The 15,697-nt window shown below is 43.5% G+C and overlaps 1 protein-coding gene across 1 annotated transcript in view; it reads right to left on the reverse strand.

The window, feature by feature from the left end:
- POR (cytochrome p450 oxidoreductase) overlaps positions 1 to 6,884 on the reverse strand; it is a 75,676-nt gene extending 68,792 nt beyond the window's left edge. Inside the window, exon 1 of the mRNA XM_073665445.1 lies at positions 6,731 to 6,884. The gene's annotated coding sequence lies outside the window, so the exon portion shown is untranslated. The remainder of the gene's footprint in view (positions 1 to 6,730) is intronic.
- Between the last annotated feature and the right edge of the window lie 8,813 nt (positions 6,885 to 15,697).

The raw sequence follows: 15,697 nt of genomic DNA on the forward strand, positions 1-15,697 counted from the left end.
GGGACCGGAGGGAATGTATTCTTGCTTTCGTTCTGGTTTCTGGTCAGTGTTGGATTATTGTTTTTCATGTAAGGTGGCTCAGTTACTCACTCAGTAAGCCGCCTTATATAACCCACACGTATCATCTTATGCAGTGAATCTTATGTGAATTCAATCCCTGCACTTTTGCCCGGAATTAATTTTTTAGTCTTTACTGTGTGGTAAAAACATGTTAACTTTATTTTGTGGGTGGGGTCGATTATAGTGATCGCAGATTTATCATTTTTTCATGAGTTACTAAAAAAAAAAAAAAAAATTAATGGGTTGCCACAATGTGATATCTACAACTACTTTCATTAATAGAGCTATGTATCTTGTGTTTTCTACACAACACAAGATGGAACCCATGTTTTTGATGTAAAAAAAAAAAATACACACTCACTCAACCACACACGTTTCTGACAACTCAAACATGAAAAAATTACCAAGCCCATAAAAATTCAAGTGCACCTCCATTTGTGATCTCCCTCAGGACCTTACATGAAGGAGCAGAGAAGACCATACAACGCCCAGCGAGTATCAAGCATTCTCCGGGCATCGTACGGTGGTGCTGCCCTAGCAGAAATGCCTAGACAAACATTCACTATATGGGATATCGGTCACAATGCTGTTGGGGAATTACAGACATATTAATGGTTTTTGTAAATGGACTGCTCATTTCAGGTCCTGACAAACCTAATCTATTGACTTTAAGTCAGGACGCCGATTACGTCAAGCCAAACTGTTCTTTCAGTCTCTTAGTCATTCAGAAGTAAATTTGCTTTTGTGTTTTGGATCATTGCCTTGTTATATAAGCCTTTTACACCGCAGCTTTGGCTGACGGACAGAAGATAGATTTCCAGCATAGTACAGAACTCCGGGTGAAGTGCTCTACCACGACGTTATCATTGCTGCCCTTGATATTCATATGCTGCGGTTCTGTATTTTCTTCATGCCAGCTTAGCGGCATGTGTTCCACTTTTCACACACAGGTCCATTAAGCATAATTGGCACTGAGGTGCCGATGTAACTCTAAGACAGGGATGTTAAATTCAAACACACAGTGGGCCAAAATTAAAAACTTGGACAAAGTCGCGGGCCAACCAGTATACAGAATAATGGGTCCCACATAGTCCTCCATACAGAATTAATGTGCCCACATATGGGTGATGGCTCTGGTGTCGCGGGCCAAATTAAACCGCCCACGGGCCAGAGTTTGACATGTATGCTCTAAGAAAATGATGGATTCTGCCATACTACACTTCCATGCCATTATTCCTATATGCATGTCCTCCTAACGCTGGCTGACTACACAAGGCACATGAAGAAGCACCTATGGAAAAGTTCATGACTGGTCCAAGGCTTCTCAATTTGAGATCTCAGAGTCATAGAGTGGAGTCCTAAAGCCTTACAAAATGTCCTTATAACCCTTTCCAGACTTTTTTTCTTTTCTAAAACATTTTTTCTATGTAATTCTTTTCATATAATCCTACCTACCAGCTCTGCCAAGAGAAGAGGCTAAAAGCCTTCACCAGCCTTGGATGGTTGGGGCATCTGATGTGCTCGCAGGCTATCTTTAGCCTGGTTTTAGTAACAGAGTGTCCATTGAGTGTAATGTAAATCCCTGTATGCGATGTACAAAGATTCCTACTGTATGTATTGGGTGTGGAGGCACAGAAGATTTTATGCAAGCTTTATGCAGTTCTACATAACAGGATTATAACGTCACAAGAGAACATCCTGCCCTTGGCTGTACTTTCATCTCAGGAGTACAGAAGGTAAGGGTGAAGTCTGACATCATAAATCATATTTTCCAGATCTACCCAAATACAACGTGGCATCCATACCAGACAGCACGGTGGCTCAGTGGTTAGAATTGTTGCTTTGCAGCACTGGGGTCTTGGATCCAAATCCCACCAAGAAAAACATCTGCAAGGAGTTTGTGGGCTCCCCCCATATTTGCACGGGTTCCTTCCGGGCTCCCCCCATATTTGCATGGGTTCCCTCCGGGCTCCGACCATATTTGCATGGGTTCTCTCCAGGCTCCCCCCATATTTGCATGGGTTCCCTCCGGGTTCTCCGATTTCCTCCCACACTTCAAAAACATACTGATAGGGAATCTAGATTGTGAGCCCCAATGGGGACAGTGCAGATAATGTCTGTAAAGCCCTGTGGAATTTATGGCGCTATATAAGAAAAATATAATTAATAAAAATCAAGAACATCAGTCAATGAATCTGACTATACTTTTTATTAATGGGGTGATCATTAGGTTGTATTCCTAACAATAAAAACCAGTTTGGGGGAACGCTATTCCCAGGGCACACATGTCAATAGTTTTATAACCCATACAATTGTAGAGTTACTTACTCTAATAGGATTAAAAGAAAAAAAAAAAAAACTTTGACACGTATCCAATAAATGTTGCAACAGAACCAGTGCACAGAACTGCTTGTTATAGGACAGGTAACCCCAGTTCACGATAGAAAACAAGAAAAAAAAAAATCCAACAGCACCAGATAAAAATTACACAACCGCACGTCAACTCTCCTCCCATGACCTCTGCAACCAGTTTATTGGCACAATAAGCAGAAAATTGCCATAAACACCCTTGTAGCAAATGGGGAAAATTCATCTCACCTGCCAGCCTTCTCTCACAGGATCGTGTAGTGCTGATATATGACCATGGAGGACAACATACAGATTCACTGTCTATATGGGAAACAGGGGTGATACAGGTAGAGAATGGGAAAGTCAACTTTCACCATTTCTACAGTCAGTAAAATAGAGTGGTCTTTCAAGAAAAAGATTCAACGTTTCCATTATAACCAGATAATTGCATTGCTGTTCAATTCTGAGCTCAGAAAGTGATCAGTGGAATATAATAGGTTCTTATTACATTGTAGTAAAACTAGTGTAAATATAATACTGGCCCTCAGATATGTCCATAGGCCAAGGTATAAAACCTTACCAAATTTTGTGATTGCACCGCTCCCAAGGGCCACCTAAAATTTGAAGGGGTATTCTGATCTGAAATATACATCGACAGTACTGTATATATCATAACCTAATAAGTGGGGCTTCCATTTCTAGTACTTCCACTATTGTAGCCAGAGGGCCCTTTCCTGCCCTGTTACTCTGGAAAAAAAAAAAAAAGGAGTCAGGATGACCACGCAATGAGCACAGCTGTCCCCATAGTTTATGAGCCTTACTGAACACAGGAATCAGATGACTGGGGGCCGCACAGAATGGCATAGCAGGCAGCAGGTTGTGCAACCTTGATATACAGCAAGAACAAAGATGGCTACGTCTAATGTACCCTTTCACTGCTGCACGATATGAAATGCTTAGAGAATAGGTCAATCAGGGGACTTTCAGTTAAAGGAGTATTCCGGGTTCAGCAAGTAAACATTATTCTTTGTATCAAGAAAAGCTAGGCCGGTGTTACACTTCCAACTTTTACGATGTCCAGACCAGGTGTGGCCTCCTGACCTGAACGCAATACCCGTGTTACACACCTGTCCTGTCTGTGCTCTCTACATCCCGGTCCACTGAACTTTGTGTTCCACGTCAGATTTTGCAAGTAGGCCAGCGTGCCCCCAAGAATGGGGTTGTCCAAGCAGTGGACCACCCTTTTAACTAAGATGGCATATAGAGTAAGACTAAGGGAATTTGCTAACTACTCTCCCTCTCTGACCTAGGGATGTGTCACTGTGTATGGCGGTGTCTTGATTTTCAGCAATGCTTCATTTCACATTGTATGGAGATTAAATGCCGGGAATTTATCTGTCGTTTGATCATAATACGTAAATCAGGGATCATCCAAAAAGTTACAGCATCTCCAGGAAATGTCCTAAAACAAAACCATGCATTGAACCTATAGAAGGCCTCCCAAGACACACACCTGTGTATTGGTATTAAAGCGAACCTGTCAGAAGGATTTTGTAAAGTAAAACTACAGGCAGTGTCCTGTTGGGGCTGCTTCACTGATTATTATGATACCTGATGTGAAGGAATCCATCTTGTGGTTCTTGTGTAATCAGTGCTTGCATTTAGATTTAATGATATGCTCGTGCTCCAGGGCGGGATTGTAGGCTGGGTCATATCCTGGTGCTCTAGGCCAGATCAGCAAGAAAAGACCTGCACACAGGCCACCCCTATCTGTCTCTATGATGAGGAACATGTTTGTGCTTTGGGGTGCCCTATGTGCAGATCTTTTCTTGATCTGGCCTAGAGCAGGGTTCCCCAACTCCAGTCCTCAAGGCCCACCAACAGATCATGTTTTCAGGATTTCCTTACTATTACACAGGGGATGTAATTATTGCTTGTGCAGGTGATGTAATTATCACTTGTGTAATAGTAAGAAATCCTAAAAACATGATCTGTTGGTGGGCCTTGAGAACTGGAGTTGGGGAACAATGGCCTAGAGCACCAGGATAAGACTCTGCCTAGAGTATTAATCAAATCTCATCAGACCTATATTCACAGGTGTGCACCACCAAAAAGTCATATCAAAATATTAAAAATATTACTAAAATGTATTTTAATAAAATAAATCCTTTATTTAATACTATTAAAATTGATAAATATTAAATTGACAATTTTATATTTATCAATTTTAAGAGTATTTAATAAAAGATTTATTTTATTACATATTCACATTCTTCTTTTCCCTACCTTAATATTTTGATAAGACCCTGCCTACAACCCCATCCCAGAGCACAGGCATATCATTAACTCAAAACTGCAAACCCTGATTACACAAGACGGATTTCTTCACCTCAGGCATCATATTAATCAGTGTAGCAGCCCCAACATGACAATGCCTGTAGTTTACTTAGCAAAATCCTGCTGACAGGTTCGCCTTAAGGTTTTCTAGTAACACTTTTAGTTTGCCTGTGCACAGTTCCCGTCCACAGCCTTCCGGATGCCTCCTGTCTGACTGTGGTTTCCAGCTCCCGGAGTTACATGCAGGCAGCTTTCAGTAACACTGCTGTCTGTCTGTGGCTTCCAGTCCCTGGGTTACCTGTCTGCGGCCTTCAGTACCTCTGCTATCTGTCTACAGTCTGCTATCCACATCCTGCGTGCCTCACCCGTACTGTACCGACACCCTTGCCCCGTGTGTCCACCCGGACCTTGGGCTTAGAGGATCCACCTCACCAAATGAGCCCCTTTCTGTGACAAACCCTATAAATATACAAAAAAAAGTGGTTGAGATTTGGTCAGAAGACCAGTGCTTCGTCACGACTTTGCGGTCCATACTCAGACCTTAGAGGTTACATATGAGGAACTAGCTTAACACGTAAGGGGTTGTCCAATATTTAGACAAACTCTTCTTAAATGCTTTAGTCCCCATGTAAAATGAAAAAAAATACCTTTACCCAATACCCAATGATGTTGGCACTGGGTCTCCTGGCACTCATGTGACATTGCTAAGCCACGTGAGGGCTGCAGCCCATCCACACTTCTGTCAGATGAAACTCAGATGTCTGAAGGAAGCAGTCAATCAGCAGCGCTCGTGTGACATAACAATGTCACGTGAATACTAAGAGAGCCATCACTGACATAGCTGGAACAATGTGAATGGGAGATGGGTACAAGGTTTCTAGATTTTCCTCTGGAAACTACAACATTTAAGAATAGGGCTGTCCAAGCAGCGGACCAACCTTTTAACTAAGATGCCCCTTGAAAGATGGCATATAGAGTAAGACTAAGGGAATTTGCTCCCTACTCTCCCTCTCAGACCTGGGGACGAGTCACACATTCACCGTGTATGGCGACATCTCGATTTGAATCACCTACTTCATTTCACATTGTATGGAGATTAAATGCCGGGACTTTATCCGTCGTTTGATCATGATACGTAAACCAGGGATCATCCAAAAAGTTACAGCAGCTCCAGGAAATGTCCTAAAATAAAAACCATTACTTACCCGGTCGGCGAGGGTCGGACACCTACCAATCTCATATTGATTACCTGCCTTATGGAAAGCTCAGCAATATGTTAGTCCTGGACAAGCCCTTTAAATGGACTCCATCCAAAAAAAAAAAAAAAGAGCATGAAAAATGTCCTAGACGTCATGTTCCTTTGGGGGGACACATTGTGTGTGCTTCTGAGATCCCAGGGCAAACAGACTTCCCATATGACGTTCAGCCGCACACGCACTGCCGGGGATGGAGCGCTGCGTTCCCATGGTTTGTGTACTCCCAGGCTATGTACATCAGCTGGATTTACCCACCTGACAGCTAATAGCCCCTGCAGGGAAGCACAGCCTGGCTGATCATACCACGGCACTCAGCAGACACTGGCATTTGTGGGCACCGTATTGGAGATGACACATTATACTACCTGTGACAAGGTTACCCAGTACAGGGTCAATATTGGTGCCCGCTGCATACTGACACCATGTAGTGCTACCACTGTAAAATGCCCAGTTACAGAAGCAGATCATAGACATGTAAAATCCCAGCGCCCCCACTTGTGTGCGCCCCTAGGCACATGCCCAGGTATCCTACCCTATATCTCCCATAGACACCACTGTACATACAGAGCTGCACCCTGCTTATCACCTGCCACCAATCTCTGAAATCTGGCCGCAGTCGGTGCTAGGACCCTGCAGACATGTGATGAAGACTCAGGGGCTCGCGTCTCCTTGACAACAAGCACCAACAGCGCACTTTACCGTAAAGCACATATACCGGCACGACTTACCGGTTCCGGTCTTCTCAGCGACGCCACCAGGTAAGAAGAACAACGGGCTGTGCACCCCGGCTTGACACCGCACGCACGTCAGCTGACTCGGGGCCGCTGCCCACTGTGCCCAGACAAGGAATGTGGGGGTGTCCGAGAATAACTCGTTATAAAATACCGAGTTTTACCTCGCGGTTGTGGAAACATTGAACTAAAAAAGCTAAAAATAAAAACAAATCTTATCAACAGTAAAAAAAAACCAAAGTTATCTTCTACAGTTAAAAGAAGTAACGCGGACGGAATGTCAGCTACCCCCCTATGAAGCTGTGCGGTTTGGTACGCTCCGGGCACCGCCCACTTCCGTAGCCAGTGCAACCAGAGCTCGGAGAGCCAGTAGGGGAGGGTGAGCTTGTGGAATGGGGGCGGTGCTAGTGAGTGACGTCACGTTAGGAGAAGTTGGGCAGAGGTGAGGGTTTTTGTTAAAGGGGCAGAGAGTAATCAGGTTGTGTTAGGGCCGGGCGGAGGTTGCGTGCAACCCTCTGCAACAGCAGAATTAACCCTTCAGTGCAGTAGTGTCATGTTGGCTGTCTGCCCCTCAGGAGTGCGTGTGGCCCTGCCATTGCTGCTTGCCCCTTCACTAATTTTGGATCCCTCATAAGTAGAGATGAGCGAACCCGAACTGTGAAGTTGGGGGTTCGTACCGGACACCTAGTGTCTGGTGCTGATCTCGGAACATGGACTTTTCCCAGAAGTCCATTTTAGTTTTCGGAGTTCTGAGCCAAGTCCAGGAAGAGAGAGAGTGATCCCATTGACTTTTATGGAGTTCGGTTCTGCTTAAAGTTCGGGTAGAGTTCTGGTACTTTGGAGTAAAGTTTGGTCGAACCCGATGAACCCGAACTTCCATGGGTCCACTCATGCCTACTCATAGGATATGGAAAAGGAAAATGTAATGCAGCACGCTAATGTAAACCTAAGCTTAAAAGAAAATGAAAGGGAACCTGACAGTTGGTTTACACCATCATGGTATTCTGCTCTCTAGGCAGGCTAAAACTGTGGATAATGTGAAAGAAAGGATGGTGTACCTTGTCTATAGGATGGGGGACTGGTTGATGATGGTCCGACCTCTGACACCCCCAGCAATTCATTGATACATTGCTTGGCTATTTTCTGAAGTCCCATAGACAATAAGTGGAGGTAGAGCACGTGCACCTCTGCTTCTTTTAAGAGAGAACTCCGGAAAGCCTGGTTCTTGAGATTCAGAGCCCTGTTCTCCGGATCACTGGATAATTTCATATTCTGGAAATACCCCTTTACTATGATTGTCTGGAGTAACACATTTTAGGGACCTGGTGCAGCGTGAGAAAAGTCTTGGAAGTCCAGAGTAGGAAATTTGAATTATGGAGGATGTCAGAACATTGAGCATGGATGGGGTACTAGAGAAAGATGGTGGACCAACTGTAAGGGGGTGCAGGGTTGTGACGAGCTTTTTGGGTGGGAGTGATCCGTTTATATTGCCTTCTATCGTAAATGATCAACCATTGCAGAGAACAGCACAGGCAGAGGATGGAGACATCAGTTTAGTGGTTGGGCAGAAACATGAGCCTGGCTTCTGCATCTAGGGTTGAGGTGGAGAGTTTTGTGATGGGAAAACAGATTAGCAGTACCTTGCAGTAATCAAGATGAGAATGAATCAGAGCAACCGGACGAGTTTTTGCAGTTTTCACTGTAGTAAAAGGGCGGATTCTGTAAATGTTCTTGGAGGTGCAGGTGACATGAGCAGGCGAGTGTCTGGATATCAGGAATAAAGGAAACAAATATTTGAGTCAAACATAACCCCAAGACAGCGGGTGTGCTGCCCAGGAGTTATGGTTGTACCAGACACGGAAATGGAAATATCATGTGCAGCAATGTTAATAGGTAGCAGAAGCATAAGAAGCTCTGTTTCCGCAAGACAGTTTTCGGCAGAGGTTGGTAACACCATATAACCAGAATCTGTCTCCCCAACCAACATTGCCGAGGGAAAAAAAGTCTCCAGCCACAGAGAAATGGTGCTTGGCTAGGTAAGTATGGATTTTTTTTATTTTCTACAAGTCACTCGTGGCATAAACCAGAACGGTATTCCAGGTGACTAGAGTTCTGCTTGATAGGGCATTTTGGCTCATACTGACATGTAGACCATACAAATAGCAGTTCCTCAGTATTTCTTTCTCTAATGAATGTACAATACCTTCACAAATTGTTTTCCAAGGTGTATTAAATGATGTGATATAAGTTTGCTGGGTGTTAAATCCCGGAGAACAATCCGATGTATTCATGAGTTAAGAAAGCACTACACAGCAGCAAGCTGACGTTTTTTCTTGGATCTGCTGACAAAATTTTTGCCAGCTAGCTGCTGTCATCAAGGTTTTCTGTCGCCTGCCAATGTATGCACTCCGGATTCAAGAAAAGTACTGTAAAAGCTCCCGCTCTAGTCTTCAGCACAGTGGCTCAGTGGTTAGCACTGGGTTCAAATCCCACCAAGGACAACATCTGCAAGGAGTTTGTATGTTCTCACCTTGTTTGCGTGGGTTTCCTCTGGGTTCTCCGGTTTCCTCCCACTCCAAAGACATACTGATAGGGAATTTAGATTGTGAGCCCCAATGGGGACAGCGATGATAATGTATGTAAAGGTGCTGCAGAATATGTTGGCACTATATAAAGATAAAGATTATTATTCTGAGATTTCAGAAGGAGAAGTGGGAGAGAACAAGGTTTGAGCTGGGATAAAGTCTGGAAGGAAGACACCTGTATGAAGGTGACCACACAATTTTCATAAGGCACAGGAGCATTTTGGCCACTGTTTAGAAAATGATATACTGATGAGTGACAGTCATTGCTTTACTCTGCATCATGCGATTGTGAATGGATTGGGTGCCAAAATGTTGGTGAAAGGTTCCATTTACCTTAAAATGTGCCGATACAGTTTTAATAGCAGTCGGCCAGTTGCTCAGTCAGCCAACAGCTCTCCTTCCCCATACACATGCACTCTAGACTGTGTTTTCATTGGGAAGAGCCAGCTACCAAACCACTCAGATGGTTTCTTATCTGCGTCAGGAACAACTGATTGAACTTGTTAAAATTAAATTTTTCTCTCTCCCCATGACAGCACCACTTCAAGGACAGGAAACCTACAGATAAAAAGGGCGGTACCGCATTAGTTGGTTTCCTGTCCTTGACAGGGAACCTACAGTTCGGCGTACCTAGAAGAAAAGGATACCTGTTTAAAGAAGATCCAGGCCTGGCTGGTCCTATCCAGACAGCAGGGGTTCCATGCCTCAGCCGATGCAGTCACCTAAAGCTCCACCACTGGGTCCTGTGGACCTTCATGAAGGAGCGCAGTCGCGGCTCCACTCTGCTGGTGCCGGGCTTCCGGGCGTCCCATCTGCCCATGCGCGGGGACGCGCCGGAGGATCTTCCTTATAACACGTCTGAAAGGGGCACGTGACCAGAAGTAATCCCCAGCACGGAGGCCGGGAAGAAAAAAAGAAAAAAGGAAGATGGAACCTACCTCTTAAAAGGAAATGTGGAGCGCAGGAAAGCGCTCTGTGTGGCGTTCTGAGAGCTCCCTATTGCAATGGAGGCAACCAGACAGCAGGAGTCTTCAGAGGTTCCTCTGCAGCAGCCAAACAAGAATCCTTCCCATCATCATGGTCGTGGCAATGGGAGTGGACGGTCTGGCAGGTCTACCCACAGCAGCAAGAGCTCAAGCGTGGCTTCGACCTCCAGAGGAAATCCTTCTGCAGACTTGATTCCTCCACCTAACCCGATACCCCAGGTTGTGTCAGATTGGTAAGTGATCTTCATGAAAGTTCACTTTTTTAATTAGGGCCCCCCTTTTCTTCTCATTTATTTAGGGAAGGAAAAATGTAAGCAAGACTAAGCACAGGGCTTGTGCCCTCTGCCCTCAATAACTGCCCTCTTCGTATGCAAAAAGACTCAGCACTTCTTGTATAGAGCGAACAATTTGTGAAGAAACCCCAAGATTTGCATCTGAAATTAGATCCATAGTTAAAAAGGAGGTAGAGAATACCTTTAGATCCCTACAGGAGGGTAATAGGAAGAAACATAAGAAAAGTAGGGCTATTTCCCCTAATACTTCATCCAGTAGTTCAGAGGATAATGGGGATTCAGAGTCTTCCAGTTCTTCCTCACATTCTTCTTCATCTCAGGAAGATGGAGGAGGACGAAGTTGTTTTCCCATAGACGAAACAGATAGCCTAGTTAAGGCGGTAAGGTCTACTAGACCCACGTCCGGAGAAATCCGTTGAGGATATCATGTTTGGTGGGTTGGAGCAGAAGAAGCGTAGAGCATTTCCTCTTAATGAGAAGGTTCTGGTTCTGTCTCTAATACAAAGGGAATGAGGTAGACCAGAAAGAAAGAATCTTTCTACCCCTAAAAGAAAATATCCCTTTGATGACCCATATGTTCCTTCTGGGAAAAAGCCACAAAGTTAGACGTGGCTGTTGCCAAGTCCTCTAAAAAATTTGCCCTTCCTTTTAAGGACATGAGGGTGCTGAAGGATCCCCTAGATAAAAAAAAGCTGATACTTTCTTAAAAGGATCCTGGGAAGCTTCGGGGAAAATGGGGGGGGGGTTTAAACACACTGTAGCTGCTACCTGCATGGCTAGATCGCTGAAGGATAGAGGGTTTTCCCAAACTCTTATCTCTACATTACTCCAGAGTAGGAAACCCGTTACCACTAGAGCCAATGGCAAAAGCTGGAGAAAATTTCTTTCCACTTCAGGGTCCAATCCTAATGGAAAGGTTCCTATCTCAACCATCTTAGAGTTTGTCCAAAAGGGTTTAGAACAAGGTTTGGTCACGAGCACCCTGAAGGTCCAGAGTGCTGCATTGGGGGCACTATACAATTATGATTTAGCCTGAAATCACTGGGTGGCTAGATTTATTAAGGTTTCCGCTAGGTCTAGACTCATTGTTAGTCAGAGATTACAACCTTGGGACTTAAATTTGGTCCTTTAAGGCTGTATGCCCACAATGCATTTTTGGTGCCTTTTTTGGTGCGTATTTGCAGCGCGTAAACGCTCCAGAAACGCATTGCATACCTTATCCCATGACCTCCTATGATATTCTGCAAGTTCTGTGCACATGGTCAGGATTTTTTCTGCGCAGATTTTACTGGCAGAAAAAATACGGATATGACCAATTCTTGTGCGTTTCTGCATGCGTATTTGCCTATACAATGCATTGGAAAAACGCATGGCAAATACACATGCAAAAACGCGTCAAATATGCGTCAAATACGCATCAAAAACGCATGGAAAAACCGCTTGCGTTTTTCTGCCAAGGAGATGCAGAAATACTCAGGAAAATTTCTGCTTCATTTCTGCATCGTGGGCACTAAGCCTTAGCCTTAACCAACCCTCCATTTGAGCCTTTAGATAACACATCTCTAAAAATCTTATCTCTCAAAACCGCACTTCTGGTGGCATTAACTTCAGCCTGTAGGGTCAGCGACATCCAGGCCCTGTCTGCTGGTCCTCCTTTTATACAAAACCTAGAGGATAGAGTTATTCTTAAACCAGACCCAGCCTATCTGCCCAAGGTGGTGTCACGATTTCACAGATCCCAGAAAGTTATTCTGCCATCTTTTTGCTCCCAAATCCCAAAAACAAAGGGGAAGAATATCTCCACAAATTAGATGTAAGGAGGTGTTTAATCCAATATCTGTCGGCCACTAGAAAGTGTAGGAAGGATAGGCCTCTTTTTGTATGAGTTCAGGGTCCTCAAAAGGGACTAAAGGCCTCAAGGGGCACATTGGCAAGTTGGATAAGGGATGTCATCTCTCTGGCTTACTCCTCAAGTAGGGAGACCGCTCTGGAAGGAATAAGAGCTCACTCAACTAGATCAATGGCAGCCTCCTGGTCGAAAAGATCTGATGTTTTTATAGAGCGAATATGTAAGGCGGCCACATAGTCTTCTCCCTCTACTTTTTACAAACATTATCGTCTGGATTTAGCCTCTTCTTCTGATCTCACCTTTGGGAGAAGGGTTCTGGAAGCGGTGGTCCCTCCCTAATATACAATTCTCTGCAATTCTCTCCGTGGTGCTGTCATGGGGGTGGGAGAAGGACGTAGTTGCTTACCAGTAACGGGATTTCTCTGAGCCCATGACTGCACCCGTATATTCCCTTCCTGCACTCGTGGTGAGCACACTTATTTGTTATTTTTGTATTAGTCACACGGTGTTCCTGATAAGCATGACAATAATGATATTTTTTTGTTATAATAAGTAACTACGTAGAATCGTAGAATCATAGAATCATAGAATGGTAGAGTTGGAAGGGACCTCCTGGGTCATCTGGTCCAACCCCCTGCTCAAAGCAGGATTCACTAAATCATCTCAGACAGATATCTGTCCAGCCTCTGTTTGAAGACGTCCATTGAAGGGGAACTCACCACCTCTCGTGGCAGCCTGTTCCACTCATTGATCACCCTGTCAAAAAGTTTTTTCTAATATCTAATCTGTGTCTCCTCCCATTCAGTTTCATCCCATTGCTTCTAGTCTTTCCTTGTGCAAATGAGAATAAAGATGATCCTTCTACAATGTGACAGCCCTTGAGATATTTGTAGACAGCTATTAAGTCTCCTCTCAGTCTTCTTTTTTGCAAGCTAAACATTCCCAAATCCTGTAACAGTTCCTCATAGGACATGGTTTGCAGACCGGTCACCATTCTGGTCACTCTTCTCTGAACTTGCTCCAGTTTGTCGATGTCTTTTTTAAAATGTGGTGCCCAAAACTAGACGCAGTATTCCAGATGAGGTCTGACCAAAGAGGAGTAAAGTCCGATAATGACTTCACGTGATCTAGACTGTATGCTTCTGTTAATACATCCCAGATTTGTATTTGCCTTTTTTGCTGCTGCATCACACTGTTGACTCATGTTCAGTCTATGATCTATTAGTATACCTAAGTCTTTTTCACATGTACTGTTGCTTAGCTCTATTCCTCCCATTTTCTATATGCTTTTTTCATTTTTATTGTCCAGATGTAGTACTTTGCATTTTCCCTGTTAAAAACCATTCTGTTAGTAACTGCCCACTGCTCCAGTTTATTTAGGTCTTTTTGAATCCTCTCTCTCTCTCTTCTCTAGTATTAGCTATCCTTCCTAGCTTTGTGTCATCAGCAAATTTAATCAGTTTACCCTCAATTCCTTCATCTAAATCATTGATAAAGATATTGAACAATACAGGTCCCAGGACAGAGCCCTGTGGTACTCCACTTGAGACATTCATCCAACTGGATATGAAGCCATTTACGACCACTCTTTGAGTCCGATCACTAAGCCAGTTATGAATCCACCTAACAGTTGCCTTGTCCATTCAATACTTGGTAATTTTTTCAATAAGGATGGTGTGAGATACTTTGTCAAATGCTTTGCTGAAGTCTTTCTGGTCCTTGTTTCCCCAAAAATCTGTTGTTTGGGGAAAGTCGGAGCCTCCTATAAACATTAGATAGTCTCATGGCAATTAGTGGCGTCCCAGCAGTTAGTCCCGCCACCAACCCGGCATTTATCACCAATTCAATAGATAGGTAATAGACGTTTTTGACTAGAATGCCCCTTTCATATATGTTTGCTTTGGGGGGGGGCAATTCCTTCTATAAAGTCTAAATATACCATCCTGGCTGTCAGCAACTCCCACAAGAATTTTTCCAACACTCCTCCAAAGACATGGTCCCCTTTATCTTCTCTATTAGTAAACACATTAGCTGCTTGAAAGGGGTTATTGATTAGATAACAGCCCAGCACCCAAACACTCCTTCTAGAACCAATAAGGATGCACACTTAGATTGGCCTAAAATACATGTTTACAAAGTGAGAAGACACCTCTTTTAAAGCTTATCCATACTTAAATCCAGTATGTTGAATCCTTCCACCCTACAACATTGGAGGAGTATCAAGGTGGCCCTGGATACTGTACAATAGACAGCTGGCTAATGCTGCCAAAATCTGCAGGTTAAGCTGAGATCAACATAGATCAGTATATCAACACAGTAATGTGTATGGCTTTAAATAATGATCTGGCTAGACAGCTAACTTTATTTTTATTTCAGAAAAAATTGACCTTAGACATTGAAGAATTCTGGTCAGAGAATCAAGCGATATGCTTTTCCTTCTGAAGTGGATTTACTGTTTGTCCTGCTCTCAAACCATCCATGTGACTTTTGCCACATGGGACACCTAGGACCCCTTATACACAGTTTAATAGAAAAGAGAATCGGATAGTGGCACTAGAAAGAGGGGCAACATTTCTTAACATTCACTTAGGGAATCCAATAGAAGTGTCCAAGACATCAGAGAGAGAGAGACATCCTTAGTGAAATTACCATGAGTAAGGCCACATTCAGACGTCAATGATTTTTCTTGTATGTAAAAAAAGAAAAAAAAACAGAATGATTTTTATTAGTGTTTTAGATCAGATTTTCATTCGTGTTTGGTCAGTGTTTACATTTTTTACCATCAGAGTTTTATCACTGATTTTTCACATGAAAAATAACAAATGCAAACCTTCTCTTACCTATTATAATGTTCAAAATGAACAGCACATGGATCGCACAAGGATGACATCCCAGTGCTGTCTGATTCTTTTTTTAGACCCATAGACTTTCATTGCCAAGTTTGAGTCGGATCAAAATCAGACATGTCTCTGTTTTTTGGTGTTGACCAGTTGGTCCACCAAAAATGTGAACAGCCCCATAGACTGTTTAAGAGTTCTATCCATCAAGAACATGAATAGAACTCGTAGATGAAAAACTGACATTTAAATGAGCCCTAAGAGAGAGAGTCGCCCAAGACAAGGACAGAGCTGAAGGAGTTATGCATGGGAACCCCATAAAAGAACCATTTCTTTAGGGGATATTTCCTTCTTTTACTCGTAATGCTTCAATCTGATCCTCCGTTTGATTGAAATAGATGTATGGGAGAGGAA

The sequence above is a fragment of the Phyllobates terribilis genome, unplaced genomic scaffold (genome assembly GCF_046119375.1).
Source record: "Phyllobates terribilis strain yellow unplaced genomic scaffold, ASM4611937v1 Scaffold_2__4_contigs__length_985480577, whole genome shotgun sequence".
Lineage (NCBI taxonomy): Eukaryota > Metazoa > Chordata > Amphibia > Anura > Dendrobatidae > Phyllobates > Phyllobates terribilis.